The sequence below is a fragment of the Macaca nemestrina genome, chromosome 6, assembly GCF_043159975.1.
Source record: "Macaca nemestrina isolate mMacNem1 chromosome 6, mMacNem.hap1, whole genome shotgun sequence".
Classification (NCBI taxonomy): domain Eukaryota; kingdom Metazoa; phylum Chordata; class Mammalia; order Primates; family Cercopithecidae; genus Macaca; species Macaca nemestrina.
Window position 1 is genome coordinate 149,790,979 of NC_092130.1, and position 23,489 is coordinate 149,814,467.

The 23,489-nt window shown below is 38.3% G+C and overlaps 1 long non-coding RNA gene and 1 pseudogene across 1 annotated transcript in view; both read right to left on the minus strand.

Moving 5' to 3' along the window:
- Positions 1 to 1,072: 1,072 nt before the first annotated feature.
- LOC105473007 (uncharacterized) overlaps positions 1,073 to 23,489 on the minus strand; it is a 42,364-nt gene continuing 19,947 nt past the window's right edge. Inside the window, exons 2-3 of the long non-coding RNA XR_981999.2 lie at positions 10,496 to 10,579; positions 1,073 to 1,404 (exon numbers count right to left, since the gene is read on the minus strand). This is a non-coding gene — a long non-coding RNA (uncharacterized lncRNA). The remainder of the gene's footprint in view (positions 1,405 to 10,495; positions 10,580 to 23,489) is intronic.
- On the minus strand, positions 20,513 to 21,129 carry LOC105473006 (large ribosomal subunit protein eL19-like; annotated as a pseudogene).

Here is a 23,489-nt window from a genome sequence, read left to right on the forward strand (position 1 = left end):
TTGGGCTGTGGCTTTAGAGGGTGGAAACCCCAAGCCTTGGCAGTTTCCATGTGGTGTTGAGCCTGCGGGTACATGGAAGTCAAGAATTGAGGTTTGGGAACCTCTGTCTAGATTTCAGAAGATGTATGGAAACACCTGGATGCCCAGGCAAAAGTTTGCTGCAGGGTCGGGGCCCTCATGGAGAACCTCTGCTAGGGCAGTATAGAAGGGAAATGTGGGGTTGGAGCCCCCACAGAGAGTCCCTACTAGAGCATTGCCTAGTGGAGCTGTGAGAAGAGGGCCACTGTCTTCCACACCCCAGAATGGTGCATCTACCAACAGCTTGCACCATGTATTTGGAAAAGCTGCAGACACTCGATGCCAGCTGTGAAAGAAGCCAGGAGGGAGGCTGTACCCTGCAAAGCCACAGGGGCAGAGCTGCCCAAGACCATGGGAACCCATCTCTTGCATCAGCATGACCTGGATGTGAGACCTGGAGTCAAAGGAAATCATTTTGGAGCTTTAAAATTTGACTGCCTTGCTGGATTTCGGACTTTCATGGGCTCTGTAACCCCTTTGTTTGGGCCAATTTCTTCCATTTGGAACAGCTGTATTTACCCAATACATGTACCCCCATTGTATCTAGTAAGTAACCAGCTTGCTTTTGATTTTTAAAGGCTCGTAGGCTGAAGGGACTTGCCTTCTCTCTCTGAGACTCTGGACTGTGGACTTTTGGGGTAATGGGGAAATGAGTTACGACTTTGGGGGATTGTCCGTAAGGCATGATTGGTTTTGAAATGTGAGGACATGAAATTTGGAGGGGCCAGGAGTGCAATGCTATGGTTTGTCTCTGTGTTCCCACCCAAATCTTATATGGAATTATACTCCCATAATTTCCTTGTGTTGTGGGAGGGACCCTGTGGGAGATAATTTGAATCATGGGGGTGGTTTCCTCCATACTGTTCTCATGGTATCTGTCTCACGTGATCTGATGGTTTTATCAGGGCTTTCCACTTTTGCATCCTTATTTTCTCTTGCTGCTGCCATGTAAGAAATGCCTTTCACCCTCTGCCATGATTCTGAGGCCTCCCCAGCCATGTGGAACTGTAAGTCCAATTAAACCTCTTTTTCTTCCCAGTCTCGGGTATGTCTTTATCAGCAGCATGAAAACAGATAATACAGATACTTTTAGAAGAATTTATTAATCCAAAATATGTTTCTTTATGTTCAGATTAGAATTTCTTCTGTAGTGTAGAAAGAACTAATGATACTGAAGAAGAAGCTCACTCTATTCAATCTTGAGAATTTCCAAAAGTATGAGAGAAGCTGAGACTTTGAGGGGTTTGAAGGAGACAGTGGCATGCTTCTTCCAAGGGCAGCTGCCCACAGTGGTCCAGCATCTCAGGAAGGCAATGGGATGGAGTTCTGTAAGAGGACAGTGAGACAGATGGTTAGGATGGTAAAGGTATAAGGACTTAATAAGGGCTGGAGTAGGGCTTAGGATTCCATAGAACAGGGGCAACTCTCACAGGGGCAATGACCAGGACCATGCACTAGTAATGGCTGTGAGTACACATGTGATGCTCTATGTCCCTGTGGGACTCACTACCTTGCTGGCCACCAGCTTTGTAAACAGACCTGACTAGTCAGGCTCCAGCAGGGACCAGTGAAGTTCTAGTTACCACTCTCCCTATCCACTAATATGCTTTGGTGCCATCTTGAACGGAAATAGGAGAAGAAGAAGAGAAGGGGTGGAAGACTAAAAGCCTAAGATTTACCCTAAAGGGATTGCTTTGTGGTACCATAAACTGGGGCATTAAAAGTTTATTCTCAGACTCTGCTATCCAGCAACTCGTAAGGATACTCAAATGCATTATGAGAAAGAAAGAAGCTACAGTTTCTTTGGATGTGAAGATGGTTAAAGGCTTCTCCCAAGGAAATAAAGCTGCTTCTTTCTAAGCAGAAGTTGGGGAGAATAGCTTCTCCAAAATTATTTTACTTTTATTAGAGAATAATGAAAATATACCATATAAATGTATATATGTATATTGTTATATACTTAAAAGTATATGTACTGTTTGAAGAGACAAGTTAACTAAAACACAGAAGAGAAAATATTAGTGGGACTGAAATTATGAAGGGAACAGTAAATTTATAGAGCATAAATAGCATATACAATTGTGTTATTAAATTGCTGTTCACTGCCTTAAAGTTTGTTACTTTGGACAAAATTTCTTCTAAAATGTAACGTTACCCAATGTGGGGTGGGGTGGGACAAGGGGACAGAAAGGAGAAAGGTTATTTTTCTGTCTCTTAGACTTATGTATGGTTTTTTTGTTTCTGAGGCTTCAAAATTTGAGGTAACAAAGAAAATTGCTGCCAATAAACAGTGTTATCAAGATGTCAAGGGGAGGAGAGTGGGCACAGTATGGACACCTTTCCATGTCACAGAGGTTTTAATGGTTCCTCCTGGGTTTTAGGGAACGGGCACGTGGTGGTGGATATGCTGTTGTTGTTTGGAGTTCCTTCAGATGAGGGGTGCCCTCCCATTGGCCAGTTTCTCCTTTGATTCAGAAGTCAATTTTAGTACCTTCCATTTCATTTCTTTTTTTCTTTTTCTTTTTCTTTTCTTTTTTTTTTATGAAGGAGTCTTACTCTGTCACCTGGGCTGCAGTGCAATGGTACGATCTCGGCTCACTGCAACCTCTGCCTCCCAGGTTCAAGTGATTCTTCTGCCTCAGCCACCTGAGTAGCTGGGACTACAGGCATGCACCACCACACTGGGCTAATTTTTGTACTTTCAGTAGAGACAGGATTTCGCCATGTTGGCCAGGTTAGTCTTGAACTCCTGACCTCTGGTGATCCACCCACCTCAGCCTCCCTAAGTGTTGGGATTACTGGCATGAGTCACCATGCCTGGCCCCATTTATTATTTTACTTCACTTAATCCAAATGGGTATTTGGTTAGTTGCAACCAAAAAACTCCTGACTAATGCCTGGGATACTTAATAACAAAACCAAATATACTTTCAAGTATTTTGGAAGCATAGATTTACATATATGCAATGCAACTGACACATATGTGGTGGTCAATAATGCTTAGGATGGTGGTATTATAAAGACAGTGCTATCATGAATTAGTCCCAAACTTCAAGTTATTAAATAAATGTAAGCACAATGAAAACATTTTAGTTTTATTATTCAAACATTACATTCCAAGACTGCCAATGAACTTGGGTGATAAGAATCTGAGATTTTATTTAGCTTTGTCCTCTGCTAATATCTTCATTCTGAACAGCAGCATCTTAATCTCAGTGATTTCAGCTGCTGCTTTGTTCCTCCTTTTGTGTCCCTATGTGTGAAAGGCAGGGATGGAGATTGCGGGATCACGTATGAATGTCTTTGATTAAATAAGGGTTTTGAAGTGAAATCTCAGATGTGGTTCAATTTAGATGATCACCTAACACATGTCCTTAGGAAACATGTCACTAATTTGAAGTATAAGAATTCTAGCTGGGTACGGTGGCTCACGCCTGTAATCTCAGCACTTTGGGAGGCCGAGGGGGGTGGATCATGAGGTCAGGAGATCGAGACCATCCTGGCTAACAAGATGAAACCCCGTCTCTACTAAAAATGCAAAAAATTAGCCGGATGTGGTGGCGGGCGCCTGTAGTCCCAGCTACTCGGGAGGCTGAGGCAGGAGAATGGCATAAACCCAGGAGGCGGAGCTTGCTGTGAGCCGAGATCGTGCCACAGCACTCCAGCCTGGGCAGAGCAAGACTCCGTCTCAAAAAAAAAGAACAAAAAACAAAAAACAAACAAAAAAAATTCTAAGCTAGGGCAGTGCAAACACTGTAAATATTTTAAAGCAATTAAAAAAATATGCCAATATTGTTTCCTTCTCAAGGATCTACAGCCACTTTCTCTCTTATTTGTGCTATCCTTCATTTAGTCATTAAAAATATTATACTACAGATATTTGTATGTCTACCAAGGGACAGGTTGGGATAGGCGATGGATGCAGCTGACCAGGCAGTCTGTTGTGGGGACCATCAACTTCTCTCTATCCTTCCTTCATATGTATACTCTCTTCTATGCTCCTCCAACGTGTGTTGCTCGTTGTTCTGGAATAATCCATGCCTTCCAATTAGGACTATTAACTTCCAGTTAGTACTGTTAACACATTGGTTCTCAATTTTCAATGAGCATAATTTTATACATTTTAATTTCTAGATAACTGGACAATTCATATCCACATAAAATTAGTGGTACCTAATGGTTCTTTTTAGAAAGATCACCTTGTTCTCTGTTACCGAATAGCTATTATAATACACTATTTGGAATCCCAAATTACTTACATTGCTCCCAACAAAATCTTAGATTTTATCATCCTGCTTTTGAAAGTGTCCATGTGACACTAATTCAAATGTGTGAAATTAGTAGTTGAAAATTTATAGTGATAACAGGCTCTAATGATCAAAAGGTCCAAATATCTTCAGGGATTTAAATGAGTAAACCACACGCACAGCAAATTATTATTTCAGCAATGCATTCTGAAGAATTGCACATTCTGATCAGAGTTGGTCTTGGTAACTGTATGTTTCCAAGTTAATAAAACATCTTAGTGTTCACAACTAGTGTTTCACTGAAGTTTTCTGCCAAAATATCCAGAAATAACAGAAAATTCATTTTTATAATGGATGAATTTAGGAATATTGGCTCTTTCCCCTTCTCATCTTTACTTTTTTGCAAGATAAAGGATTGTCTTAAAACTTCTGGTTACACTTATGGCAAGGTATTAACACATACATTTAAATTAACAGCTATCATTAGAGGTTTGCCAGATAATCAAAGGTAGATAAGATTTTCAAGAAACTGAATGAGCAGAAAGTTATGATCCTCAATTATCTTTAAAAGCTTTGACGAAAACCTCAATTGACTAAAAGGGAAAATGTTCTAACTGCATGTCAATTACACTATCACTATAGTACATATTGTAAAGGTGGTATGTGATATGTAAGTGGTGAAGAAATTAGGTGTGTTGCTGAGTTGCAATTAATATGATAAGTTTTACATTTCTATTAAGTTATGGAACTAATAATCTACCTTCTACCCCAATTAGAAGATTTCAAAGCATAAATATGATTCTAAAACTATTGCCTAAATAAGAAATAGCCAATTCATTGAAAATCCACGTCAATCTGAATCTGATTATTTACTGTATGTATATGATACCAAATGGTGGATTGATTTCTGCAATTTCTGCACTTCCACACATCATGGGAATAGATATATTTATCCATTTGGATTTTTAAACTAATGAGAACATATTTAATTCAATAAGCACAGAAAAATGTTTTTGCAGTTAAAAAGCTCAAAGGGCAACAAGGCTATTCACTTCAGAATACCGCCCCCATGTATTTTCTAAAATCCTGGGGACAGTTCATGGGAAACATTTTAATAAAAACCAAAAACTAAGTTATCATTATGTTTAATGCCATTAATGTGCAGTCACTCATTCAATAAACATAAATACAGTGCCTGGTATGGGTGCCTTGTATTAAATAGTTGTGATTGATATAAAAATGAGTAAGATATGGTACCTGCTCTCTCAGGGTTTAAAACATAATAGATACAATAAATAAACAAAAATAATAGTACACTACAATGTTTTTGTTTACTACTATATCCCTAGAACCCAACCCACTGTTTGAGATTCAGTAAATACTTGTGCAATAGAATTGGTGCTATGAAAGAGAGCTGCCTAAAATTTTGTGACCAAACTGCATGGAAAGATTTGGGTAAGAGTGTAAAGAGCTGATCTTGAAGGATGTATGGAGGTTTGCCAAAAATTTAAGGAAAAGGGGTGCTTCCAAAACACAGAACAGAATTGCAATGATACAAAATGATTTAAAAAGTTTGTATTCTTGCAGAAAAATGGAGATGGATTTATGAAGCTGCAATTAGACCACATGGGTGGAAACAATCATAGATGTTGCTGGTAAAATACGGTAAATCCATGTCCCATTTGGAGAAGCTTATCCACTATTCTTTGGAATGTGGAAAGCCTTAGTAGACTCTAAAAATGAGAGTCATAACAGATTTGTGAACTTTGGAAGCTCTGTGGGTGTGGGCTGGAGGTAGAAGATTGGGGTCAGGAAGAGGATAGGGAATTTTTTGGGAGATTAGGATTGTACTAAAGCAGTGACATGGAAAATTGTGGTGGGGGGAAGCAGGGACATAAATTAGTGGGGAGGATAGACAGTTTTGAGTGATGTGATTTGGTGACTGATTAAATACAGGGTGTAGGGGAGGAGACTGGAATATACCCCTGTGGTTTTTCTTGGGTAAATATTCATCTCTGATACTCTTTGAAAGAATTTCTTATGTAGCAGAGGCCCCTTCATGCATCCTTGAGCACAGCTACATAAAATAAATTGGATTAAATGGAACCTATTTTACAATTCAACCTCATGTTTGTTGGTGTTAAAAAATGAATTTGACAGGGCACTTTCAACTAAGGACTGATGAGTCATAAATCATCAAGCAATAACCTTAGGACCTCAGCAAATTTCTCACCATTCTTCAGCACCTGCCAGAATCCAGGCTAACATCAAAAGCTTTTTAGGGTTAAAACAGATAGCAACCCCTTGTATATTATAAACACACAAATGCAATGGTATCTTTCAAAGTAATTGTATTGGGATCTTCAAGGGCAACAATCATTTTTTTTTTCCTCTGAGGAGTAGCAGGCACTTATTCCTGTGATTTAGCACATAGTAGAAGTTCAACAAATATTTAATGTGCGAAAGTTGATTGTATCTTTGAAGAGCAGAAGCCCCTTTAAATGACCTTCTCTTGACCGACCTACTGGATTAAATGACATTCTTCATTCCTTCTTGGAGCATACTATTGCCCAAAGCACTCCGTGAGTGCTATGCCTAGTAGACTGCTCTATTTGAGGGTAAGACCATTACCAAAAGTTAGCTGGGCTTGGTCCTAAACCTGTTAATGTTATTTGAACTGGTTATGGTGGTTTTGCAAGTTAATTGCATTTTACTCATAAAATATAAGGATAGAATGGAAGGGAGTTGATCGTTTTGAAAAACGTTTTTGAAATATTTGGTAGAGGTGAGTTACTAACAATTGCTGTTCAAATAGATGTATAAATAAATATTAATCTGGAACATTCACTTTAAAAACCTGTACTTTGTTAGTGTGTTCTTTCTCTTTAAGGAAAACAAAACTAGACATCATAGATGTTACACTCTGAAAGACAACAGGGAAATCCCATCAGTTGTAATAAAGACATTCAATATTGCTTTGGGCTGACATCAAAATAATAGCAAAAATATACCTTTATTTGCTTTTAAGTTAAATAAATGCTTATGGAAAATACGCATCTAAAACTTCCCTGTGCTAACCAATTTCATTTTTGTATAATTTATCAAATACTAGTTTCAGTAAGTTGGATAAGATGTCAATACTGTTTTTTTTTCTTGAAAGCAGCATATATTAGAGGAGTCTGTGTCAGCATTTAAACAGAGGCATGGACATTCCTGTCTCCTTAACAACCTGTTCAAACACACCATTGGGTTCTAGCCTTCTACATCCTGGTGCTGGATAGAGACATTAATTTTCTCATAAGGTCATTTCATTGCATGTTTACAGTTGTCTTCACATGATAAGCCATTCCTATCAGAGAAACAAAACATTAGGAAGGCATTTTTGAAGACATCTTAGAATATCAACTAAGCCATAATTTGAAACAGTCATCAAGTAGGTTCACACCATTGTTTCATAATGTTACACACTGATGAACAACTACATTCCACTGAACACTAGAATATTTCTCATTTTGTTTTTGAGAAATGATCAGAACCAGAAATAAATATTTTTGCAGGACTGATTTGGCATTTAAATAGGAGGTTGCATGCCAAGAAAAGGCTCCTTGGATATGTAAGGAATGCTCTCTCTATTATGAGCTGTGGGGAATTCTTTTCACAGCTGTGTCGGATAGCTTTTAGGGTAACTCCATGGACATACCCTGTATTATTCCCTCCTCTTGAATGTGGGTGGGACTTACGACTTGGTTTTAACCGATAGAATATGGCAAAGATGATGGGATGTTACTCCCATAATTAGGTTAGTTTGTCTGTCTACCTACCTACGTGCATATATGGCTCTGTCTTGTTAGCATGCACTTGAGAGACTCTTCCAATAACCTCAAACAAACAAGCTGCTATGATATAAATTGCCCATGAAGAGCATCACATAACAGGAAAATACGGGTGGTCTCTAAAAACTGAGGGCCTCAGTCCTATACCTGCAAGGAGCTGAATTCTGAATTCTGCCAACAATCATATACAGTTAGAAGAGGAACCTGAGTTCAAGGTGAGAATGTGGGTGGCTGACACCTTGATTGCAGCCTTGAACAGAGGAACTAGTGAGTTGTGCCCAGATTTCTGAGCCACAGAGACTATGAGATGATAAATCTGTGTTGTTTTAAATTGCAGAGTTTGTAGTACTTTGTTACACAATAGTAGAAAACAAATACAGTAGGATCAGTGGGCCTTTTCTTTTGGTTTTATTTCTGTCTTCCTCTTTCCTGATGCTACTTCTCCTACTAGCACTTAACATTAGTTTTATTTTCACCGGACCTGTTTGGAGATCCAGATAACTATACCCCAGCAAGTCGCCTCAACCCACCACCCCATAGTAAACCAGAGTGATACTTTCTATTTGCCTATGCAGTCTTACACTCTATCCCCCAAAAAGTAGGAGGCATAACTGCAAATTTTGTGAATGCATTAAATGTAAAAGTTTCTTCCAATAGGTATTTCTAAAATACCTGTTAATATATTGTCCCCATTTTCTCTGTATTTATCTGTGAAAGATGTTTCTGAGTGTCTTCTGTTTCTGGTAGGTCTTCCTAATTTACTAAAATTGATTTAGACATACATGTTTTATTTATTTTTGAAGAATAAAGGAAATCAAATTTGTAGGAAAATAAAAATATGTGTTCTCACTGGATTTATTAGATCAAGAGAAGAAGCTTTGTAGATGTTTTAGAAAAACAGAATCATGAGTGATCATATTCTGTTGATTCCTTTGGAAATATATCCAGTACACTCCTGCTTCTTTTACTCTCTCCCCCTTATCTTTTTCTCCTTCCACTTTTTCCCCTCTCCTCAGTCCACCATAGTTCATTCCTTCTACCAGCGTTAGCTGGCAGATCCATCCTGTGCACAGTGACATAGAGCGTTTTCTTACGGAAATACAATCCACAAAGTGAAAGTTTTCTTTGATTATTCATACCTGCATGTGTTTTCCACCTCCTCAGGAAGTTTTGGAAACTTCAGAGGCAGAGGAGGGCAAAAGACCAATTTTATCTAAAAGTTCTGTTGACCACAGCACAGTCACTCTTGAGTCTGTCTGTAGGGTTACCACTGATCTTGTGGAAGGTCTTCAGATGGAGTAAATAGATAATATTCTTGTCCTTAATGCCCACAGTTCTTTTCAAACATACAAGCTGAGTTTCTGACATTATTTTGTGTTTTTATAGTTGCTCTGGAAAAGCAACACAATGCTGATTGCTAATTGGATTCTGAATAAAGCATATTTGTATGTACATGAATTTGCCTACATGGTCACCTTTAACGTTAACGGGAGGGTAAAAGATTGACTTCGTGTCGTGTGCTGAAAGGTTTTCACTTTCCAGATGCCTTAGAAAGTGAAGGAGAGCACTTATGTCATTTTCATGCCAAACAAAAGTAAAATGTTTTTTACTTAATGATGAGAAATATTTCTCAGCTCTACCCACGTGGAGGGGAGTGAAAAATGGCTCATCCACTTTCAATCAAGTTATCTGCATGTCAATAATGAAAGCAGATCTTTTAAACAACAACAACCAAAAAAAAAGTAGAATAATGTTTTGATTTATGTGTTGAAGACCCATCAGAAATTATCTCTTTGGACAAACAGAGAAAGTAAAGGAAAGGAAAATATTTAAAATAAGATATAGAGGGAGATTCTTCAGTCTGTCTAAATGAAGAGCAAGCGTTGCAGGAAGATACACATTAATCAAGTAATTAACCTTTCAATAGTGTTATTTATTTTGGAGAGCAATTTTGCCACCCCAAGAATTATGGCCAGACATTTATTTTACCAGATTAAAAAAAATAATGTATGTTAACTCTTAGAGTGCATGCCATCTAAGTGGCTGACAGATTGCTGTGTAACTAGAGCCAAGGAACCAGCGTGCGGGAATAGCCTGTCACTCAAGCAGATGTCATCTTTGCAGAAGCTCAGAACACGTCTTTTTATTATTGAAGAGCATTGTCATGTTGGCAGATTCAGGGACAGAGTCTGAAATAAAAAATCTTCATGCAAGGAGAAGTATGTCATTCCCCAGATCTGCTTAATGCTTTTTCTCCCAAGACTGAAGGCCTTCTAGGTCATTGCTGGTCATTAGACTCAATTAAAAATTAGGAACAGAAAATTGATCTTCACCTACCTCCAAATGCATCTGCATTAGGTGGCACATGGATGTTAAACTTGTTAATAATTCAAAACTTGGCGTAGGCATATTTTCTTGAAACTGAACAGTTTGGAGAAAAAGAACATATCTAGGTTACCCCAGAGGAGAAAACAAATTACCTTTTGCCTTTCTGACATCTTATTCTCCTTCAGTGCACCTGGCCAATCTCCACCTGGCAGTGCTCTCAATCACCCAGATGGAAAGGGAGTTGAGGTGGCCCCTACAAAAACTGATGAAGTTCAGCCTTACCACTGGTCTAATAGAATGTGCTCTATAGTGGAACAGACTACATTATATGCATCTGTCTTTCAGGGACCAATAGGCTGACTACATTCTTTTTTTGCACCATAAAGCAAAGAAATATTTTTCTGACTGTTTCCACATTTACTTATCCATGATATTATCAGTAGATTGCTTTTATCATTATGCTTAGTTCCATGAATAATACTTTAGTGCTGTAGTTTGCTTAATACAGCATTTATCTAGGATTTTCTATCTTCTAGTATATGTAGACTAGAAATAACACTTCTTATAATAATATGAGTATTTTACTTTCAAGATGTTCAGATAATATGGGAGAGCAATATGATGGATGGTGTCATGTATATGTACAAAATGATAAAGCAAAGCACTTAGCTTTTCTGCATACAAACCTTGCCAATTGAGTATTAAAACTTGTTTAGAACTGTTGATTCAAATTCATCAAGGAAATGAATAGAATATTTGAAGACCTGACAATATCTCTATTTCTATTCCCGCCCACTGACCAGAGAGAGCTGTATAATGCAAAATTCGAAGAGATTCAGTTACTAAACAGAAGTCTCTAGAGGATAACCATAAGAGTTCTCATTTACATCACAGTTCTTGTGCAAGTTAAGAAGGAAGGATCACAAAGTTAAGAGTCTATTTCTATTTGAATAATTTCAATACATTACCAGAGCTAATTTTCTATAATGTCCCTAAGACTGTAAGCGGAGACTTTGTACTCCCTAGTCTCTTGTGATCAAAAAAACTTCCAAATCAGACTTGCAAATCGCCTTCTCATCACATCAGTAGAGCTGCCAGATAAGAAAGTCTTGTAAGAAAGGGAACAACCAGAGTGCATTCATTAGTGTCATTGTACTCTAATTGAAGAAGTGACTTCTTTTGTATCCTAAGATGGAAAATCAGTAAGCTTGTGACTGGACTCCTTACATGTAGCTCCTGGCTGAATGGCAGAACAGTACTTGCACATTCAAGAATGCCTGTGATGACAGAAAATACTATAAAATATAGAATCTACTCTTTCAAGTTTACTTTAAGATCATGATTGCACTTGAGATACCATTTATTGCCTGTTGCTTTATAAATTGTTGAAAAAAATCCTCTCAAAAGGGCGTTTTTCCATTACTCAGCTTACTATTTTACATTTAGTATCTTTAGTTGTGAAGACATGATAGGTCATTAATATGTTCTTTATGGATCTTTAATATGCCAAACCATCTTGGTTTCTGTGGGAACAGCTGTTCTAGCACCATGCTTATTCCAGTAGTAGCAATTATAACCCCCACCCCGCCCCCCGGACCTCTTTAAGCAGAAGAAGGTGCTACTTCTATAGCCTCATCAGGATCTAAATAAGCACTATTTGACTCAAGCCAGGGATGCATTTTGAAGGAAATGAAGACAGATCCCAAGGGCATATATTTATCAGATCTATACTTGGTTTTATTACATAGGTTGAAATGTGAAAATTAGACCATTTTATTAAAATTTTATATTTATATATTTTTGAGCTTCAATTTTCTTACCTGGAGATTAGTATTAATAATTCCTACTTGACCACAGTGTCTTGGGGCGAGAATGGGATGATGTTTGTGGAAATGCAGTGCAAACTGCATGAAGTGATGTAGAAGTGGAAGTTATTTTTATGGGAAATAAATGTTTCATATCTACTGCTGCTTATGTAACGAAGTGTATCTTGCTAGCTACTGAGCTCCTCATATATGGAGAAACTAAAGCAGAATTTGTCAGGGTTACTCTATAATGACACGTCCAGGGGAAGGGACGATTAGCAAGATGATTACATGGTATCTACCAACCATAGACTTCTATGACCCTTTGATTTCATTTACAATTACATTTAATTGTAAAGCGTTTTTGGAGGGAGTGCTGATGGGCTTGCAAATATGCATGTCAAGGGATATATATCAAAACAATGTTTAAAAATTTATACAGGTGTGGTAAAGATATTTGATTTGTGTATTATTAAGAGATGACAGGAACTCATTCAAGGTCACATTTGGCTCATGCACTCAAGTCTTTTAAAAATTGTTACCTATTCAGGGAGACCTGAGGACCTTAAAAATAATTCTGCCAATCTCCAAGGCAAAATGAAAAGTCTAGTAGCTCTTTTTACCGTGTTATTTTCTTCATAAAGCATAGATTCATTAAATGTCCCAAAAAAGGCACAAATGAATATTCATTTAGACTGGAATGAATGCTGAAGACACTAACTCTAGTTTTTACTGTTAGTTTAATAAAATATTTCCCATGGCTTGGATATGTTTCAGTTTATTCAATATTAAGGCCCCCTTGCCCTGTTTTTTTTTCCTGTCGTTGGCAATATCCATCAGATAATGACCTGACAACCTGTCTTACTATGCAGAATAATCAAAGTAGGTGACTACCAGCCTCTAGGAGAATTGTATCTCCTGCTTCTCAGTCTAATGGATGTGTGTCATAGGAATTCCCTGCAAAATTGTGCCTAGGGGCTTTAGGATCCAAGTCAAAGGGATTCATAAAATGAATGTGTTATAAATCTAGCTGTGGAAGATTGATGTTAAGGCTCCTTAAATGCTTGCTAAGTCTATTCACAAAAAGAGATGGTACAGTTATCTCCTTTTTAGTAGCCTGTCATTTTAGTGCTCTTTAAAGAAATCATTAAAGATATTCGAAGTTGTCAGAATCAGAGGGTTCATGTTTTGGAGAAATTCCAGAAAAGAAACTCCTTACATAGAGACACTCTCAAGACAATTTAGGTATAGCAAAATCTATCTGGTAAAATAGATTAATAGAAGGCTTTTCAAATCACAAGTACAATAAAGTTAGTTTTACTCGTTCATTCATTTATGTATATATTTATAGAGTCTTTTATATGTCAGATATAATTCTAGGTGCTTCTCAAGAAGGAAGAAAACATATAGTGCCTGCTTTCATGAAGCTTACAGTATGATCAACTTTTAATCTGTGGAAAAATATAATTATGCTATAAGTTGTCTGATGTCATTGGCAGCATTGGCATGTTGCCCTTTGATGCATACTTTTAAATGCAGTGCCTAAAGTGCAGACTGGTAGATCTTTGAAAAAAGTCACCAAAGTTGACAGCGAATACAGATACTGAGAGAACTGCAAACCAAGTCACGTAGCTTTATCCAGAGAGAATACAAGAAGCTCATAGGTACTCTGACAATACAGTAGTTCAGCTCATTGCAAAGAGTCATAACTTAAGATTAGTGTTACACTGATTTGCTGATCACACACACACATTTCATTGCAACTCAGTAGAGTGGAACTGTATATTGTCACAATCCATACCTTGTGGAAACTACGGGTTATTGATGTTGGTGGTCCTTCACGTTCACTTCCAGAGTCCTAGGCCACCTGTTGTTGTCTGTCTCTTTGGGCTCCAAAATTGTGCTTGGGCAAACTAAATGGATGATTGATGGCTTTTAGGCTTTTAAGAAAAGGGCACATCTTCACCTTTAAATTCCCATGTTTAAAAGCTTGAATTCCACCATTAGGCTACTGTCTAAATTCTCAAATGTCATCAGCAAATCACATGAACATTTACTCATTGAAATTGTCCTAATGAAAAGGCTTAGAACTAAGCCTTGCAGAGAAAGAAAACAAAGACGCATTAGAGAGTTCCATACTCATGAGATTCTTATACTCCAGCTTGAGAAAAGAGTGACTATCAGGTTAAATGCTGATAAAAGATTGCAATAGCATTTTATGATTATAGATGCTTTTACATGGGATAGTGCTGATGAATTGCCAAATGAATTGCACAGCCAGGCCTTTGGCCTATTTTATTGGGCACAGGAGGCTGAATTCTATTATTCTTGTCGCTCAAGAGGGCTCATCTTCATGAGTTAAAATAGCTGAGCTTCCTCTACACCCGTTAAGAATTTGGTTTCCAGCTAACAGAGCTTAAAGAAGTAAGAGCATTTTAATTATTTTCTCCATTTCTTCTTTACTCCCTGCCTCTGTACAAAGCAAACATGCTTCTTTGGTGAAAGTTCTTTTCCACAGTTTGACAATTCATCACCCATCTCTGAGTGTCTCTCTCACTTTTTGCTTTTAAGCTCAGTGTTCAGACATTTATCTTCACAGAGGTGAACAGAGGGAACATCTTTAAATATGGCATCGATACAATATGTCCTGGCCCAGATGCAAGCCTCTTAAGTCAGTTTCCCTCAATCTTGTTACTACACATTAGCTCTGAACAGGATTATCTCCCAGCCTGCCAGTCAAGATGTTCAGGGGGAAAAAAAAAGGGAGAGCAAAGAGCTTTTGTGCTCATCAGTTTGCCTTGGGACTGGTGGGATGAAAATTTGTTCTGACCTTACTTTACTCATGTGGCTATGAATTGCAGTTACTGCTGTATATGTTGCAGGAAAAAAAAAAAGAAAACTGATTGGAAACACACACACTCCTTCGTTATATATATGGATTTCCAGAAAATTACACAGAAATGTTATCTGCATACGTAATTTATAGCATAGTTTAATCAATACTTAAAGAAATTTAGCAGATGAGTCCTAATAAGTGATTATTTAGATTGGATTGGTTGGGAGCTAATGAAATAATTAGCAAAATTTCAATGTGATTAATTTATAGCTGTATATTAAGTGCTCAATTAGTTTAAGATATCTGAGTTCCCCAAGTGCTGGCTGAAGAAGGCAAATGTCTCAGCAGTGGTAAAACTGATTGAACTGAAGTTTTCCAAGTCTTTGAAATCAGCTGTTGCTGTATCAGCTCCTCAACATACTGAGCCCAGGGCATGGCTTCAGGAGGGAGCGCTAAAAGTAGACGCTGGTAGACCCAGGGGATTCAGCAAGTGAGGAAAACCTTTTTATGATATGACTCATCAATACCCCATAGACGAACATAAAAGGCAAAATGTTTAGGAGCTGTATTAGGCCATTCTTGCATGGCTACTAAGAAATGTCTGAGACTGGGTAATTTAAAACAAAAGGAGATTTGTTTGTCTCATGGTTCTGCAGGCTTTATAGGAAGCATGGTGATGGCATTTGCTTGGCTTCCTGTGGGGGGTGGTGCTCAGGAAGTTTAAAGTCATGGTGGAAGATGAAGGGGAGCAGGTGTCTCACATGGCAGGAGTAGGAGAAAGTGGGGGAAGGAGGTGCCACACTTTTAAATGACCAGATCTCATGAGAACTCACTATCATGAAGATAGTATTAAGCCATGAGGGATCCACCCCCATGATCCAAACCCTCTCACCAGGCCCCACCTCTAGCTTTGGGGATTACAATTCAACATGAGATTTGTGTAGGGACAAATATCCAAACTACATCAGGAACTTTTGAGTTATAGGTTATGGGGGTAAAATGTCACTGCCATCTCTAAAACCCTTCAAGCTTGTATACACAACTGAAGGAAAAACATCTTTCATGATCATAGGAAGCTCCCTTATCCTTAATGTATCTGATGATTTTGTTTTCCTCTTTGTTGAATAGACTTTGTGACCGTTATAACTCTGCTTCTTTATATTTTATTTTTGAAAGTATTCAAATACAGTTTTAAGCTTATCCAATTATATGTATTTCAAAAATTTACAAGTTTGACATTTTTAGATTATAATCTCCTCAAGAACAAGAACATATTTTCAACTCTGCTGTATAAAGTATGTGCAAAAACCTGTGAAAGGTCTTGAGATTTTGATGAGACTGATGCAGTTTCATAGATGTTGGAAGAATGCAGGAGACTCTTGGGTCAGAGGCAAAAGACTTCATTATTCATAGTAATAGTAGTACCCAAAATTATAGATCTTCTGGCATCTGTCCCCTAAGCCCCAATTCCTATAGGGCAATACAAAGAGGGCCAGGTGACATCTGCCCATCCAGTGGGTTGCTTTGCTGGAGGGGAACCCTAAGCTTAGGAAACCCAAATCTATTATAACGGGTAATAAGGATGTCTGCCTTTTTTGTTCTAGAGGGAGACATTATTTCTGTCTTCTAAGACTCTTCGTTACACAAACATTGTTGAAAAAATTCGTCAGGAAGAAAGGCAGCTGGTGTCTCTGCTTGCAAGATGTGCAGAAATATGGGAGATCCATGAAGAATTTTCTCCCAACAGTACCCAGCAAAATGTCTGTGGAGGAACTGAGACTGATTGTTACAAAGAAGCAAAGACAGAGGTTAACCTGATCTCGGTCTTCAAGCAACAAAGTGGAAAGAGTTTCATCTATGGTCCTTGGGCCTCTTATTAGGTAAAACAAGGAAAGTAAATGAAATCAGATTTCGAATCAGTTGTTACTTGAGTTACAAACTAAAATACTGTTGTTATGTGATATGGTTTGGTTCTGTGTCCCCACCCAAATCTCATCTCCAGTTGAAATCTCCATGTGTTGAGGGAGGGACCTGGTGGGAGGTAATGGATCATGGGGGCAGTTTCCACCATGCTGTTCTTGTGATAGTGAGTGAGTTCTCACGAGATCTGATGGTTTAAAAGTGTTTGGCAGTTCCTCCCTGGCTCTCTCTCCTGCCACCTTGTCAAGAAGGTGCGTGCATCCCCTTTGCATTCCACCATGATTGTCAGTTTCTAGAGACCTGCCTGGCCATGCAGAACTATGAGTCAATTAAACCTCTTTTGTTTATAGATAACCCAGTCCCAGGCAATTCTTTATAGCAGTATGAAAACAGACTAATACATTATGGAAAATCCAATTAATGTAAAAGTGAAAGCCCTGCTTCCCTTACCTCATCCCACTTCCATAGGGGTAACTACCATTAACATTTTGGTAAGAGAAAAGTAATTCTAGTGATTAAGGCTGTACAGTGGTATTGACTTCTGGGAAGTATTTTCCTACCATAGACAGGATGAACCACTACTCATCAGGCATATTATGGTAGACAAGATGCTCTTTAGACAAATGCTCTTCTATTTAAATTCCGTAACTCTGGAAATAATTAACCTGTTGTGCCTTTACTGAGTATATAATTTACTTCCATTGTTTATTGTAAGGAATTACTCTTATTTATTACTCATTTATTTTTCCTTACAATAAACAATGGAAGTAAATATCTGTCTATCAGCTTGGCTTTTAGCAAGCAATCATTATTTCTAGTGGTGGTGAAACATCTGGTCAATAGGTCTCCAAGATTTCAATATCCTCTACTCATTAACTTTCTTCTATTGGGTTCGAGTCTACTTATCTAATGGTAAAGAGAAATTAGGAGCTTTTCTCAGTTTGTGCTAGCCAGTATTCCACATATCCACTTTTGTTAATGTTCCATGCTTGGCAAAGATTGGTGGCTTGTGTTCTGAAACAGAAGGCATTATCATATTTTTTTTTTCTGAAAGGAGACTGTATATTGATTCTTTTTATATGATAATTTTCTCAGGGAAGAGAATAGGAGATTTTGAATATAAACTATAGTTGCTCATCAGGGTAAGGAATGCCAGATAAGCAAAATAGGAATGAATTTGTTAAATATCAGTTTTCCAAAATTATGTTAAAAGTTAAAACTATGGAAATCAGTTAAAACTATGGAATTTTATGGCAAAATCAATATGATCGTTAAGTGAAAATTACTGTAAGTAAGAAGAAGGCCCATTTTATTTTGAAGAATGGTACATTTCCCCAACACTTGGAATCACTGTGGTGAGGTGGGACTATGAGGGATGGGTTTGGTGGCTAAGATTTGCAGGGAGTGGAGGGAGAGGTGCTAACAGAGCTGGGGACTGATTCTGATGCATGGATCACACGTTTGTTGAATGGTTTGGGAGAACAAGTGCGAATGGTGGAGTTATTCTACTGTCTGTGGGCTTCACCTTCTTCCCACTGATGAATGAAAAACTAAAAGAGTTTGATATGCCCTGCTATTGGTTTAGTAAAGCTTTGGTCTCTAACAGTGATATGATTTGGATCTGTGTCCTCACCCAAATCTCATGTTGAAATGTAATCCCCAGTGCAGGAGGTGGGGTCTGGTGGGAGGTGATTTGATCATGGGGCGGTTTCTCATGGTTCAACACCATCCCTCTTAGTGCTATTGTTGCAATAGTGAGTTCTGGTGTGATCTGGTTGTTTAAAAGTGTGTAGTGCCTTCTCCCTCTCTTTCTTCCTCCTGTTCTGTCCATGTAAGATGTTCTTGCTCCCCCTGCACTTTTTGCCATGATTGTAAGTTTTCTGAGGCCTCCTCAGAAGTTGAACAGGTGCCAGCATCATGCTTCCTGTACAGCCTGCAGAACTGTGAGCAATTACATCTCTTTTCTTTATAAATTACCCAGTCTCAGCTATTTCTTTATAGCACTGTGAGAACAGACTAATACAACAATATCCCAGTCTGCAAAACAGAATATACTTGATACTAGAACAGTACCAAATCTTAAGTGAATGTGACAATTCAGGAGGCAAGGCTCTAGGGCCCTTCTTATGAGACTATTTCAAATTTGATTCTGAAAATGCTGTTTTGGTGCTCTGGCTATTTTGATTAGATTCGCAAAGAAGGCTATACTTATAATATGAATATGATTATTCTGAATATGAATTGAATATGAACTTAGTGCCTGCAACTCCAGGACTTTCTGTGAAGTAAAATGGATGGAACTATCTTTTTTTTTTTTTTTTAAATAGGGTCTCACTCGGTCACCCAGGCTGGAGTGCAATGGCAAGATCATGGCCCACTGTAGCCTTGACCTCTCAGGCTCAAGTCATCTTCGCACCTCAGCCTCCCAAGTAGCTGACAGGTGTGTGCCACCATGCCTGGCTAATTTTTTGCAGAGACAGCATTTAGCCATGTTGCACAGGCTAGTCTTGAACTCCTGGGCTCAAGTGATCTGCCTGCCTCGACCTCCCATAATGCTGGGATTACAGTTGTGAGCCACCATGCCTGACCTAGAGCTATTTTAGATACACTGTCCTGTATGTCGTAGAGTGAGCCACTTGAACCTTCCAATTTGTTTAATCACTAAATCTGAGATCTTTGTGTTCTCTCTCTGCATAATATGCATATATACATAATATATGCATATTGTATATGTACATATATATATAATTATTTTTCTTTCCACTATTTTTCCCTGATACTCTGAGATAAAAAACACATCTCCAACATATGCATTAGGATTTACCCACTGAACCTATATTAACACATAATTCAGAAAAGCAGATGCAGACGATGTGAATCCCCTTTAAGTCCACTCCTTGCTTTGTTTAAGCTCCCCTTATCCTGTGTTGTGAACTCTGTACATGAATCGGTGTTTGTTTTCTTGGCTGCTTTACTGGTGGAATTAGACTTTCAGTGTGTTTACATCAGTTCCCAGTATCCTGGTGAGCTCTGTTTTCCTCAACTCTTCCCTATAATATAACCAAGGAAACAAACAAAACCCGTCTAAGGCTTGATAACTTAAATAATTAATTCAAAGAGGGAAGTGGTTTTGACAACACAAAAGTTAAACAAGATACAAGAAAATCACATTTATCTTAAAAGTCCAATACCTGTCCATATCTTTTAAGTTCTGATTAATATCCTAAAATCTGTAGGAAGTCTTGTTCAAGTTTAATTTGGAGCAAAATTGTGCTAAGTTCAGGTTTTTAACAGGCATTATGGGTGATTTCTTTTAACTTTTATTCATGTGATAAAATTACATACACATTCCTGTTCAGAATACACATGCATGACCCTTTTTTTTTTTTTTCAGATAAAGGCTTGTTTTATTTTAATGGCTGATCTATGTAATCATGGAGACCTGTATGTGCAAAGGGGGAGCTTTTATTTCTTGGTCTCTTTCTGCTTGGACAAAGTCTTGATTTTCTCCCCCTTCTTGGCCTGGAGGTGCTCTTCATTGCACTTTTGTGCTTCCTTGGTCTTAGACCTGCGGGCCTCAGCCTGGTCAGCCAGGAGCTTCTTGCAGGCCTTGCCTGCCTTCAGCTTCTGGATGTATTCCATGAGAATCTGCTTGTTTTTGAACACATTCCCCTTCATCTTCAGGTACAGGCTGTGATACATGTGGCAATCAATCTTCTTAGATTCATGGTACTTTCTGAGCAGCCAGTGCAGAATCCTCATTCTTATTGAAGTGACCTGCCCTGGCATTTGGGCATTTGGCCGTATGCTTTTGCTTTCCTATGCACATGTGCTTGCCCTTCTGGTGGCCAAGGTGTTTTTCCAGAATCGAGCCCAGGAATGGACAGTCACAGGCTTCCAACTGATCAGCCCATCTTTGATCAGCTTCCAGATCTACTGATGGGAGTTGGCATTGTCGATTTCATTGGTCTCATTGGGGTCCAACCAGACCTTCTTCTTGCCATAGTGGTGGATGCTAGAGGCGAGCCTCTTCTGAAGCCTGAGCATACTTATGGCTGTGGCCACAGCAGCGAAAGGAATGAGGAAAGGGCTCTGTATGCATGACTTTCTATAGCCCCCATTAACTGGAAATTAGTTATCATTCTGGAATGTTTGCCTCTCAGTAACTTGTCACAAGGGTGCAGTGAGTCAAATATGACTGGCAAAAAAATTACACTCTGGTTTCCTTAGTTGATTTCAGTCACAGAAGGCTGAGGAATTATCTGTCCACACAAACAGAACTAAGTGCAGTGGTCACCATTTTTTTCTGGGTGGTTCTAACTCTCACCATTCTCACAGAGGCTTGGCCAGTCTCCTTTCTATCTCCTGGGCTGACATTTGCTTTCATCCAGCCTGCTGTGCTTCACATTCATATAGACATGTCCCATTATGTTAGAGATTTAGAGCCTGTGGTGCCTTGCACTGGTTAATATCATTCTGTGATATTTATTGAGCACTCATAACGTGCTAGGTGCTGTAACACTGCCTGTATGATGGAGTCCGCTGTGAGCACAGCACAACACGGCAGGTTGACACACTGTGTATTTTTCCTAGCTTTAATTTCTTAGGCCGAGATGGAATTATTGTCCCATTTTTCTTCTCCATGAGGAGCATTTAACTTCATTCTATATTGTGTTCCCTGCATGCCTACTGACAATCTGAAGATAATATCACTTGGTGCTTGAAGCTAGAAATCCTTATTTGTTCTGATATCACATAATTTATGTTTGCAATTTCAGGCAGGTACAAATTTCTCAGAGTGTATGGTGTTTCTTGTAAGAACATTCAACAAATTTATCTCAACTTCTTTGAAACTAGAATTTAAAAACTCAAATATCTATATTTGGCTCAATAACCACAGACAGTAATGACACCTCTAAGTAGCTAATGCAGGCGTGTAATTTGCTCATAGCCCTGATTTAACTTTATTTACAGATTAAAATTGAATTGCAGTTGATTTATTGATATAATAGGCAGAAAGTGATTATCAAGCATCCATCACTGATAGAGGAAAAACCAATCAAATTATGTTTCAAGGTTTGCTTTAACCTAAACTAACTCATCACCTTCTAAAACTCAGAGGATTTGAGTCATATTCTCCCACTAAAGTCAATGAGCCACAACTCCCACTAAACTCATATCTGCTCCTTAAAGGCATTCAAGAGTTATACTAATTTGCACGACTACCAGGTTGTTATAAAAGGAAATGGCAATCAGCTGGAGATTTAGTGTCTGTACTTTCTCCCCATGTATGTAGCCATGGTAATATTCTTTAATGTTTATTGTAAATCCATAAATGGGCTTGGTCGCATGCTATCCATGATATGGTATCGACCTGTGCATAAACTCAGCTGGAAAGGTGTTGAGTAAAGGGTGCTGGTGCTTTCACTAGTGACATGCTGATTAGAAAATGTGTCCCTTTGGAGGGAGAACTGGTATCTGTCTGTGTTCCAGAAAACAATGAAATATCTTGATTAGAAGCAGGTGATGATGCTGACTTTTGTCTTAGACATTCATAACTCTACTCTTCAGAAGGAGAAAAAGTGTGAGTTGGGAGAGAATGTAGCAGAGCAACATCAGACATGTCACCCTGTGCCAGGGGTTGAGCATGGTTCCCTGGGGGCTGTGTTGTAAGAGTGGCCCGGTATGGATTTCTCTCCATTCTTATCACTGAACACTGGCAAGATAAAGTTAAGAAATCCAGTGCTGCACTATTTCAGAGGCTTGCCAATGTCATATGACAGCAGCACTCATTCTCATTACCTGGGGGCATTCTTAACTTGGAAGTTCTATGTTTATGCACTTGCAAATTATATACCCAGAGATATACTTTTAAAAAAAGCTATCATTCTATGAAGTATGATGTGAAACTTTTAAATATAATATTTACATTCATCCTCATTTATGTTGCTGCTAGTTATTTCATATATCTATGAGAGAAAATCTTGCTGTTGTCAGTAATTGCTATTTTAATTATACCCGAGCCCTAAGGAGGTTCAGAGAAAGAGTGTAATTATTAGAAATCCAAGGGCATTGAGCAGCATGTTCAAGTTTGTTTTTATCACATTGTTCATTTTTACCTATCGTGTTCTACATTGTTAATTCTTAAGACATTCATCTGTACTTTAGAAAATGAAACTCCGTTTGAATTGTTCCCAGCATCATGTTCTCCAAATCCAGTAGACGGTGCTCCTTGACTTCAAAGAACATTTCTTGTGCACTTAAGTGCCACAGGGAACGGAGAAAGATGAAAGAAATACTTTCTCTAATTATATATAGGTACATATTCATTTTACTGTCCCATCCAATATTGCTGATCCTCCATGATAAACTTTTTTTTCTTTAATGAGTGTATTTTATACTCATGTAACCTTGCTCATTCTCTGCCATGTTATGCACATTT